Source organism: Zingiber officinale, chromosome 6A, assembly GCF_018446385.1.
Source record: "Zingiber officinale cultivar Zhangliang chromosome 6A, Zo_v1.1, whole genome shotgun sequence".
Taxonomy (NCBI): domain Eukaryota; kingdom Viridiplantae; phylum Streptophyta; class Magnoliopsida; order Zingiberales; family Zingiberaceae; genus Zingiber; species Zingiber officinale.
In genome coordinates this window covers 141,814,504-141,825,423 of record NC_055997.1, presented here as the reverse complement: position 1 = coordinate 141,825,423, position 10,920 = coordinate 141,814,504, and positions in this window count along the sequence as shown.

Below are 10,920 nucleotides of genomic sequence, written 5' to 3'. Positions count from 1 at the left end.
ACCTAACTAATGCATCATAAACTATTCTAACAACATGTAATAACATTCTAGCATGAAAGTACTAATGTTCTAAGCATGTTAAGCTAAACAAGACATAGCTACTCAGCTAGAACAATTAGTAACAAGTCTAAAAGTAAAACTAGACATATTAAGTGCTAAAACTGAAACAAAAGTGTTTAGATCCCAAGGATCTTTATTCCAGACCCCTTGCACACACACATCGTCGTAGCATCGCCCTCCAGCCTCCACTAGTCCACTTTCCTTTTACCTGTATCTGCAGTATAAGGAAAATAGTATCTGTAAGCTTAAAGCTTAGTAAGAAACCATCTACCTCACTAAATCATGCATACGATGCGAATATGATTTTAAATCATGTTATTTCAAAAACATACTGAATATGCAAACATGGCATGGCATGGTATCATACAAAGCATGGCATAACATAAGCTGAACATAGAGCTAACATGGAAAACTAAACTGAAGCATAATGCTGAGCTAAGCTGAACTAAAACAAATCTGCAATCAACTCAACTGATATAACTGTTTTGAGTTTTGAAAACTAGTACATAGTAAGTGAAAATAATAAACATGCTGTTGGGCCCGGCAACTGTACTTGCTGTGCGCGCATCCCTAACTAGACCCGGGTTTGCAAGTCCCGAATTTAGTAGGGTTAACTAGGTTATCTAAACCTAGGGACGACTGTGGGAGTCCAACCCAATGGATATCTGATCCGGTACAGTGCCACTGAAAATAAAATACTGATATCTATAGCTAACTGATATAACATGCTGTTTCTAGGTTATCTGAACCTAGAGCTAGGTTGTCTGAACCTAGAGGCGACTGTGGGAGCCCACCCATTGGATATCTGATCCATATAAGCTGTAATAAACGGAACTAAAACTAAAGTGCTGTTTTAAATGCTCCTAATGCATTTAACTGAGCTATTAAACATACTGAGGTGGTATTCTAGCTATACTAACATTTTACCGAACACTTGGGGTGCTCCAACTCTCTCCTCTAATAGGGAGATCACCTCTAGGCACCCGACAACGTCTAGAATCTCCAACTAAAGGAGACCAACGCGTCCGGCCCATCTAGAGGTGCTCAACTAGATCCCTAATCCTCGAGGAGGGTTTAAACCCACCCTATGTGTCGGAAAAAAAACCTGCATATAGCCAAACTAATGCGTAGAAAACCAAACGGAGCTATTATACTGCAAGTGAGGGGTTTCTTACCTCTTGATCGTAATTTCTTACGATTCTATCCGCTAGGTTTTCCGGAAAACTGATCCTCTCGACGATCCGTTCACGTCTTCGCGTTCCTCTCGCTGAGATGAACCTTTTTCGTGTTGGAGTCCTCGCCGGAAAGTGATCCGAGAGCCCTTGTGGCTTGGGCGCCGAGAGAGGAGGAGGAAGAGGGGTGTTCGGCGTTGAGGGTTTGGAGAGGATCGGCGTGAGGTTTTTGTGAGGGGGAATTGCCGAACCAACTTAAAATAAACCAAACCCCAACTTAAGTTCTTATTTATATTAAGTGGGTAACTAGGCCCAACTCTAATATAAATTAAATTGTTCCCCTTTCCTTTCAGCACGGCCCTGCTGGGTTCACTGGTTACTAGCATTATCCCTCAACCCATAGGTCTCGGGTTCGATTCCCGCCTAGGCCATTTTCGTTTCCTAATTGTTTTTGCTACTTCCGCTACTCGGAAAATTCCGGAAAAATATCTAAAAATTCCAGAAAAATCATACTATATTTCTAAAACAGTTTTGAGAATTTTTCGGGCGTTACAACCCTATATGCCCTACTTGTAGATGAATACCCTAGAAAAATTCCCAAGTTAGTTTTTGAAGTGAATTTGTCTAAGTGATCTTTAAGATTTAAAATATGAACATTACAACCAAAAACTTTAAAATATTTTATATTAGGAATTTTGTTGAAATAAATTTCATAGGATGTTTTATTTTTATCTTTATTAATTATGATCCAATTTTGAACATAACAAGCTGTGTTAACAGCTTCAGCCCAAAAGTATTTTGGTGTATTGTATTCATTTAACATGGTTCGGGCAGCTTCTTGTAAGGTTCTATTCTTACGTTCTACTAAGCCATTTTGTTGTGGTGTTTTAGGGCATGAAAACTCATGGTGATAACCATTTTCTAAACAAAAATTATTAAAATTATGATTTCTGAATTCTCTTCCATTATCACTTCTTATCCTTTTTATTTTAATATCTCTATCATTTTCTACTTGTTTACAAAAATGCTTGAATGTTTCAAAGGTTTCATTTTTGTTAGATAAAAATTTTACCCAAGTATATCTAGAGTAGTCATCAATGATTACTAAACAATATAGATTTCCATTAAAAGATTTTATTCCATGAGAATCAAATAAATCCAAATGTATTAGTTCAAGTATTTTATTTGTTCTATTTTCATTTGTAAGTTTATGAGTTGATTTAATTTGTTTACCTTGTTGATAGGAATTACAAAATTTATTTAAAGGATTTCCTAATTTTAGCAAACCTTTAACTAAACCATTTTTGCTTAATTTTAATAAATTTCTAATGTGAGTATGAGTTAATCTCCTATGCCATAACCAAGTTTCATCAGTATTTGCTAGAAGACATTTAGATATTGTTTTAGGTAGATGAATGGAGTATATATTTTTGTCTCTAAAACCTCTCAGTAAAACATTAGTTGAGTCATTGTAACTTATTAAGCATTTAGAAGACAAAAATTGAACCTTAAAACCTGAATCACAAAGTTGACTTATACTAAGTAAATTATAATTAAAATGTTCAACAAGTAAAACCTTTTTAATTGAAATGTTTGACTATAATTGAATTTCACTTGTACCGATTACCTTTAATTTGCCATTGTTTCCAAAGGCAACGGACCCTAAAATTTTGAATTCAATGTTGGTAAATTTGTGTTGATCCCTAGTCATGTGTTTGAAACACCCGCTATCCAAAATCCATTTATCCAGAGCTTTGGAATCCTACAAAATGTAGGATGAGACCAAAGTGTGGTTAAAGGATTAAATAAGTAGTTTTGAACTTTAATTGATTTACATGAATTTAGTATGTATTATTTATTGTTCAAATCAAGTAAAGTGAATAAGCTTTAAATATAAAGTAATTTTAAAAGTTTTGATTAAGTTTAAAATAATTTTTAATGAGTTTAAAATAGTTTTTTAATAATTTTAAAATAATTTTTAATAATTTTAAAATAGTTTTTTAATATTGTTAAATTAGTTTTTAATAATTTTAAAATAGTTTTTAATATTTTTAAAATAATTTTTAATAGTTTAAAATAGTTTTTTATAAAATAATTTTTAATAAGTTTAAAATAGTTTTTTTAAATAATTTTAAAATGGTTTTTAATATTTTTAAAATAATTTTTAATAGTTTAAAATAGTTTTTTATAAAATAATTTTTAATAAGATTAAAATAGTTTTTTTTAAAATTTTTTAATAATTTTAAAATAGTTTTTTTAATAATTTTTAATAATTTTAAAATAGTTTTTAATATTTTTAAAATAATTTTTTAAAATAATTTTAAAATGGTTTTTAATATTTTTAAAATAATTTTAGTTTGAATTAGAATTAAATTTTGTTTGAATTAATTTAATTAGAATTAATTTGAATTAGAATTAAATTTTGTTTGAATTAATTTAATTAGAATTAATTTTTGTTTGAATTAATTTAATTAGAATTAATTTTAGTTTGAATTAGAATTAAATTTTGTTTGAATTAATTAGAATTAATTTTAGTTTGAATTAGAATTAAATTTTGTTTGAATTAATTTAATTAGAATTAATTTTAGTTTGAATTAGAATTAAATTTTGTTTGAAAGAGGTTATTGAATCCATGTTAGATTCAAACTTAGCTTTGGGTTAATCAAGCAGACGTTCTAAGGATAAGTTTCAGTTCAGTGGCGAGGCATATGACCTACTTGAATATCATTAGACCACTTGCTGAAGACTTTCCAAACTGTTTCTGCCCAAAAAACTTAATACTAAATTTTGGTCTAACTAGCCCATGTTTGACTGGGGTAGCTTCGGTCAGATCTACTAAGTCTAGTGCACCAAGTAGAATTCCATATTCAACCTAGACATGCCTTCGACAGAGTTTCCTTGACGTACTATCATCCCAATCCATTCCGGTGCTATGTTATAGGGTTTGGTAAACCTTTTTCATCTAACCGTTCTAATAATCCTAATCCTAAGTATTGAGTTTGGTTTAATTAAGTTGGTTGGATTGTTTTTCTAGTTGCTCCCCCTGAGTCATAGCTTAGATAAGGTCTATCTAAGTAATGGATTTGACTCTTAGGGACCAAGTAGTGATTTGGTTTGATTGGTTTGGTTAAGTGTTTTGTTTGAATCCATGCTTGGACTTGACTTCTAACATTTTGACTGATTAGAGACATGTATGATTTGTTTGTTTTGTTCGGTTTATAGCCAAGCTCCGATTTGTTGTACACGGCTCGTTGCGATCCAAGTACCATAGTTAGACACTTGGATCCTATTTCGAACATTTCAAAAGTTTTCTTGAGTTGCTCGACTTGACCTTTCAAATCGGAATTTTCTTCCTCGAGTTTTTCAACTTGAGTCGAAGTTCCGACTTGAACTTGGTTAGTCGAGTCACTCAAGCTAACTTGTTGCTTAAGGTGGTCTATTTCCTTAAGACACAAGTTATTTTATTTTTCCGATTTTGCTATTTTTTTAAACAAACATTTAACTACTTTAAGGAAATTTGACTTTGAATAAATCGTTACCATATTTGGATCTTCCGATCCGGTGCTTCTCTCGGAATCAAGGTCGATCTCGGACTCGTATTCTTCGTCGGACTCGGACTCAGACTCTTCATTTCTTGCCATAAATGCAAGGTGACTCGAGTGCTTCGTTTGCTCCGCGTCGGATTCGTCGAAAGAAGTTTCGTCCCATGTCGCTTGAAGAGCCTTCTTCCGTCTTGTCGATTTGGGTCTTTCTTCTTTCCGATTTGGGCATTCATTTTTGAAATGTCCCTTCTTGTTGCATCCATAACAAATCATTTCTGATTTGTTTTGGATCTGGTTTGGTGGAGTCTTTTTGAAGCTTCTTCTAATCTTCTTCTTAGTCAACAACCTTCGGACCATGTTGACTAATTCTTCTTCATTTGTTGAGTCTGAGTCTGACTCGCTTTCAAACTCGATATTCGTTTTTGATTTTGTCTCTTTGCTTGAACCTGCATACAAAGCAACTCCTTTCTCGACATGACTCATGTTAGATTGCTCGTATAATTCCAACTCGCATAACAATTCATCTATCTTAAGAATTGAAAGATCTTTGGAAACTTTGTACGCATCTACAATTGATGCCCACAAAGCATTCCTCGGAAAAGTGTTTAGAGCGTACCTTATAGTATCGCGATTTTCGAGTTCGTGTCCGATCAGGTGAAGACCGTTGAAAATGTCCTTTAGTCGGGCGTGTAGTTGCGAGGCCGTCTCTCCAGGAAACATTTTTATATTAAGTAAATTATTTAAAAGAAGATCTCGTTTGTTTACCTTCGAGTCGTTGGTTCCTTCGTGTAATTTGGCTAGTGAGTCCCACAAGTCTTTGGCGTTGTCGTAGGGACCAACTCGGTTCAACTCCTCCATCGTAAGTCCGCACTGAATGGTGTTGATCGCCTTGTAGTTCAGTTGTGCCTTCTTGATCATTTGGGGAGTCCATTCTTCTGGTTCTATTGTTGTTCCATCCTTCGTTGGGGGAGTATATCCTTTCAAAATTGTGAACCAGAGCTCAATGTCGGACTTCAAGTAATACTCCATTCTATTCTTCCAGTAACTAAAATTCTCTCCCTTGAATAGTGGAGGTCGAACCGTGCTATAGCCTTCTTGATATGAGTTCGACATCCTTGCAAAACAGAGATCAAAAAGAAAAAGTATTTCCAAGACTTTTGTCTTGGGATTAGTAGTGCTTGAAAAATAAAAAAATAATGAAAAGAAAAGATTTTAAAAGTTGCTTTGAAAATCGATTAAGAAATTTCAGAGCTAACCCGCTCTGATACCAATTGATAGGATCGAGTAGTGCGATAGAGGGGGGAGGGTGAATATCGCGTTCTTTTAAAACTAATCGTTTCTTGAAATCAAAGTCGTGCACAGCGGAAAGTAAATAGAGACAGTTTGTTTACTTCGTTCGGAGCCTAGCTCGACTCCTACTCGAAGGCCCGCGGTCCTTGACCGCACCGATGGGTAAAGCACTAAAACTCTTCTCTCTGAAGTCCTCGGAGAGAAGTAGATCGTACAGGTACAATAGAATAAGATAGTAACAAGCCTACTATCTTATTTGCAATTAAGTGAAAAAAATATATATATACCGACAAATGAATCGAAGATTTAGCGTAGGTCGGTGCTTTCGAATGACGTAGCTTGCTGTACTGATGAAGATGAGTCGCTTGCAGAGCAGTAACTTGTGATCAAAATTGTTCCCCGAACCCGAGCCTTAATAGGCGATCTCCAATTGAAGATCCAAGCGTAATTCTGCGATGCGACACTTCTTCCTCCACATCATTGGCATCTTTACCGTGGTATTATTTATCCTCCTCCCTTCCACCGCCACAGTTCCTTTGATCGCCGAAACGGAGTAGAATTTGTCATCTTCGGCCTCAGATCTGTACTTACATCGCCTCCATTTTTCACGATCGGTGTTGACCCTCTGATCACACGCCTTAAACACGCGATCGATCTTCGGTCGACCGATCAAGCTTTTGACCGGACTGAACTCTGCTTTGCCTGATCTGAACTGATCTCTGGTCTGAGTCAAGCTGGTTCGGTCGACCAATCCTCCTGTTCGGTCTACCGATCAGGCCGAATCTGCAAAACATAGTTTAAACAATATTCCTGCAAAATAAGTGTTAGCATAGTAATATAATGCATGAGTAATATAGACAGTAGAGCTATCTTGATCTCAACTTGGAAACCTTCCCAGTTTCTTCAGTTGGATCAGCGACCTAAGGTTGTTCCCCTCTGGGAACCCGACCTCACTGTCGCTCCTCCAGTTTGCTTACCTCAACCTACCTGCCAAACTTTGATCCTCTAGATCCAGTTTGGACTTTTCACTCAGCCTTGATCGGGTCCCTAGGACTTTTCTCTTGATCTTCAGTCCTCCAGACTTCTCGATCATACCGCCAAGCATTGGGTCCCCTTGACCTGCTTGGACTTGCACCTAGGTTCCACAATCTGCTAAGACTTTTCTGCCTAGCCTCCAGCTAGGACTTTCCCGGTTAAGTAAACATCCTGCACACTCAGTCAACTTGTTAGATCATAACAAGACTTAACTTGAACCTTTGACAACATCAAAACTCAGGTTTGATTCTGGTGCAGTTTGCACCAACAAGTCTTGTGTATACAAGAAGTGTAACGGAAACATGGTGATATTTCTTGTACTATACGTAGATGATATTTTGTTAATTGGCAACAATGTCAAGGTATTATCAGACGTAAGGGTATGGTTGTCCAAACAATTTGATATGAAGGACTTAGGAGAATGTGCACACATCTTTGGGATCAAAGTTATAAGGGATCGCAAGAAAAGAATGTTGTGCCTATCCCAAGCTTTATATATAAATACAATCATTCCTCGTTTTAGTATGCAAAACTCCAAGAAAGGTTTCTTACCTTTTAGGCATGGAGTAGCCTTATCTAAAGAGATGTCTCCAAAAACATCAAAGGAGATTGAGGACATGAAGGCAGTTCCTTATGCTTCGGCCGTAGGAAGCCTTAAGTATGCAATGTTGTGTACGAGACCTGATATCTGTTTTACCGTGGGCATGGTTAGCAGATATCAAAGTAACCCTGGACAAGGACATTGGACTGCAGTAAAGCATATATTAAAGTACCTGAAAAGGACTAGAGATTATATGCTAGTTTACCAAGCAGACGATTTACTCCCTGTGGGTTACACGGATTCAGACTTCCAATCAGACAGGGACAACAGTAAGTCTATATCAGGCTATGTGTTTACTTTAGGAGGTGGAGCCATTGCATGGAGGAGTATTAAGCAGAAATACGTCTCAGACTCAACTATGGAAGCTGAGTATGTGGCAGCCTCTGAGGCAGCCAAAGAAGCTGTATGGCTCAGGAACTTTCTAATGGACTTAGATGTGATTCCTGGTTTGCCCAAGATCGTCACAATTTATTGTGATAATAGTGGAGCAGTTGCAAACTCGAAGGAACCATGAGCCCATAAGGCAAGTAAACATATAGAGCGCAAGTACCACCTGATACGAGACATCGTCAAGCGAGGAGAAGTTGTCGTCGCCAAGATAGCATCAGCAGATAACCTGGCAGATCCTTTCACTAAGGCCCTTCCGGCGAAAGCTTTTGATCGGCATGTGGAGGGGATGGGAATCAGATGTATGGCAACAGATATGGCAGCTTAGACTTTTAGTATAAGTGGGAGATTGTTGGAGTGTATACTTAAAAGTTTAGCTTTTGTACACATTTATTTTTGAAATAAAGAATCACATTGGTCAAATGTTTACATTTATTTGTTAAATGTAATTGTTCAATTAATTTATATAGTAGATAACATGGAGTGTGGAGTCATACTTAGAAGATCATGTTGTCGGTTCTCTATAAATTATAAACAGTTGTTCACGACTAAGATGGAAAGGAACAAACCATCAGAATAGACGTAGTGTAATTAAGTATTAGTTTATCTTGACTAATAAATTACACTGATACACTTTAAGTGTATTGAGTAGGATCATTTAGGTAAGTTCTTTTTGTACTGACTTAGTAAAAGAACTAGACCTTAGTTATTATAGAAGTGTGTGCTCTTAATCCTAATATAATAACAAGCATGTATATTTAATATTTATTTCTTTGACTTATCAAAGGGTGAGGTTTAGCTCGATAAATCAATATGCCCGATAAGTTGGGAAATGATATTACTTATAGTATGTGTTGTTGATTATAGAAGGAATCTGTGTCCTAGTTATCTAGGTTGAGAATGTCCCCAAGAGGAGCTCATAAGGATTGTCATGTTAAACCCTACAAGTGGACCTAGTCCAACATGACAATAAAGTTGAGTGGTACTACTCTTGGAGCTAGATATTAATTAAATGAGTTGTCAGTAACTCACTTAATTAGTGGACATTCATAATCTTAAACACAGGGAGACTAACACACTCATGATAAGAAGGAGCCCATAATGTAATTTGGGATTGGTGCGGTAGTGCGGTAATAACTCTCTAGTGGAATGAGTTATTATCGATGAACTTGAGTTGTGTGTTCGGGGCGAGCATGGGATACTCAAGCTCATCGGAAGGCTAAAACCAATTTCTCCTCTAGGTCCCTGTTGTAGCCTCAATAAAGCCTCAAGTCCATCTAAAGAGAAGCATATCTTGGTGTCCAAGAAGGGGCCGGTTCATTGCTTGGTGACCAAGCAATGGCCGGCCACATATTCTCTAGAAGTGGTCGGCCCTTGCCTTGGGCAAGGGGGCCGACCGCAATATTTAAATTAGGAATGTTGTTTTTGAATTTTTAAATTTCCTCAGATATTTACAATTTGTAAAAAGAGAGATTTTAAAAATTTATAAAATTTTCCTAATTTAAATTAGGCCACAAGGTTTTAAAAGAGAGTTGTAAAATTTATAAAACTTTTTTTTTAAAAAGAAATATTATTATAGATGTTTTAAATTTTAAAACTTTCCTTTTAATATCCACATTAGAAAAAAAAAAGAATTTGTAAAATTTTATTAGAAGTTTTCTTCTTTTAAATTTTATAAAAAAAAAAATTCTTTCTTTCCTTTTTAATAAGTGGCCGACCACCTTGCTTGGTACCCAAGCAAGGGGCCGGTCAAATAATTAAACATCAACAAATAGTTGTTTAATTAATAAATCAATCTAGGATTGATTAATTAAAAGGAAAGAAAAAGAAAAAATTAAAAGGAAATAGGAATGAGTCTAATTTTTTATAAAACTCTTTCCATAATTTTTCGTTGGGAAACTAATATAAAAAGGGGGGGGGGGGGGGGGGGGAGGCCTTGAAAAATATAACAATTGATATTGTGTTGTTGGAGATCATCAAGTGGCCGGCCCCTCTCCCTCTCTTCCCTTTGCTCTCTTTTGCTTCTTTGTGGTGGTGGTGGCCGAATTCTAGAGAAGGAGGAGAAGCTTTCCGGGTGGTGTTCGTCTTGGAGGATCGTCGCCCACACGACGTCTAAGAGGAGGCGAGGGATACGGCAGAAGATCTCGAGGTTTTTAGCATACAAGGAAGAGGTATAACTAGTATTTAATTTCCGCATCATACTAGTTAATTTTTCTTTGTATAAATACCAAATACAAGAGGCATTCGATTCTTGTTTTTCGAATTTAATTTCGATGTTGTGTTCTTTTTCTTTTTTCCTTGTGATTTGATTGTTCCTTTTGGTTAACCTAGAGTTATATAAGGAAATTAAATATTAATTTTCCTTAAAAGGCTTTGTCTAGTCGGTGGTGGTTGCTCCCATATCCAAGAAGGCCAAGTGCCTCGCTATGCAGTACTGGAAGCCAATTTTGGAAACTAATATTTAATTGAATTTATAACCTAGGTGATTTGGATCAAACGTGTTAAGTTCCGCAGGAGATCCAAATCTAAACCTAAAAGAACATATAAGTTAAACTTGGAATCAAACGTGTTAAATTCCGCAGGAGATACAAGTTTAACTAAAAAGAACACATGATAGCTAGGAAAGGTTCAAATCACGTACAAAATTTTTGTACAGTGGAGCCATTGGGTTTTCCGAGTAGCAACCAACATATATATCAAGTGAACGTCAAGTTGTGGATATATTTACAAAGGCATTGGGGCAAGTTACATTTCACATGCTTGTTCGCAAGTTGGGCATTCTTAACATTTACGGGAATAAGTACATATGTATAAAAACTGATTTGAGAGGTAA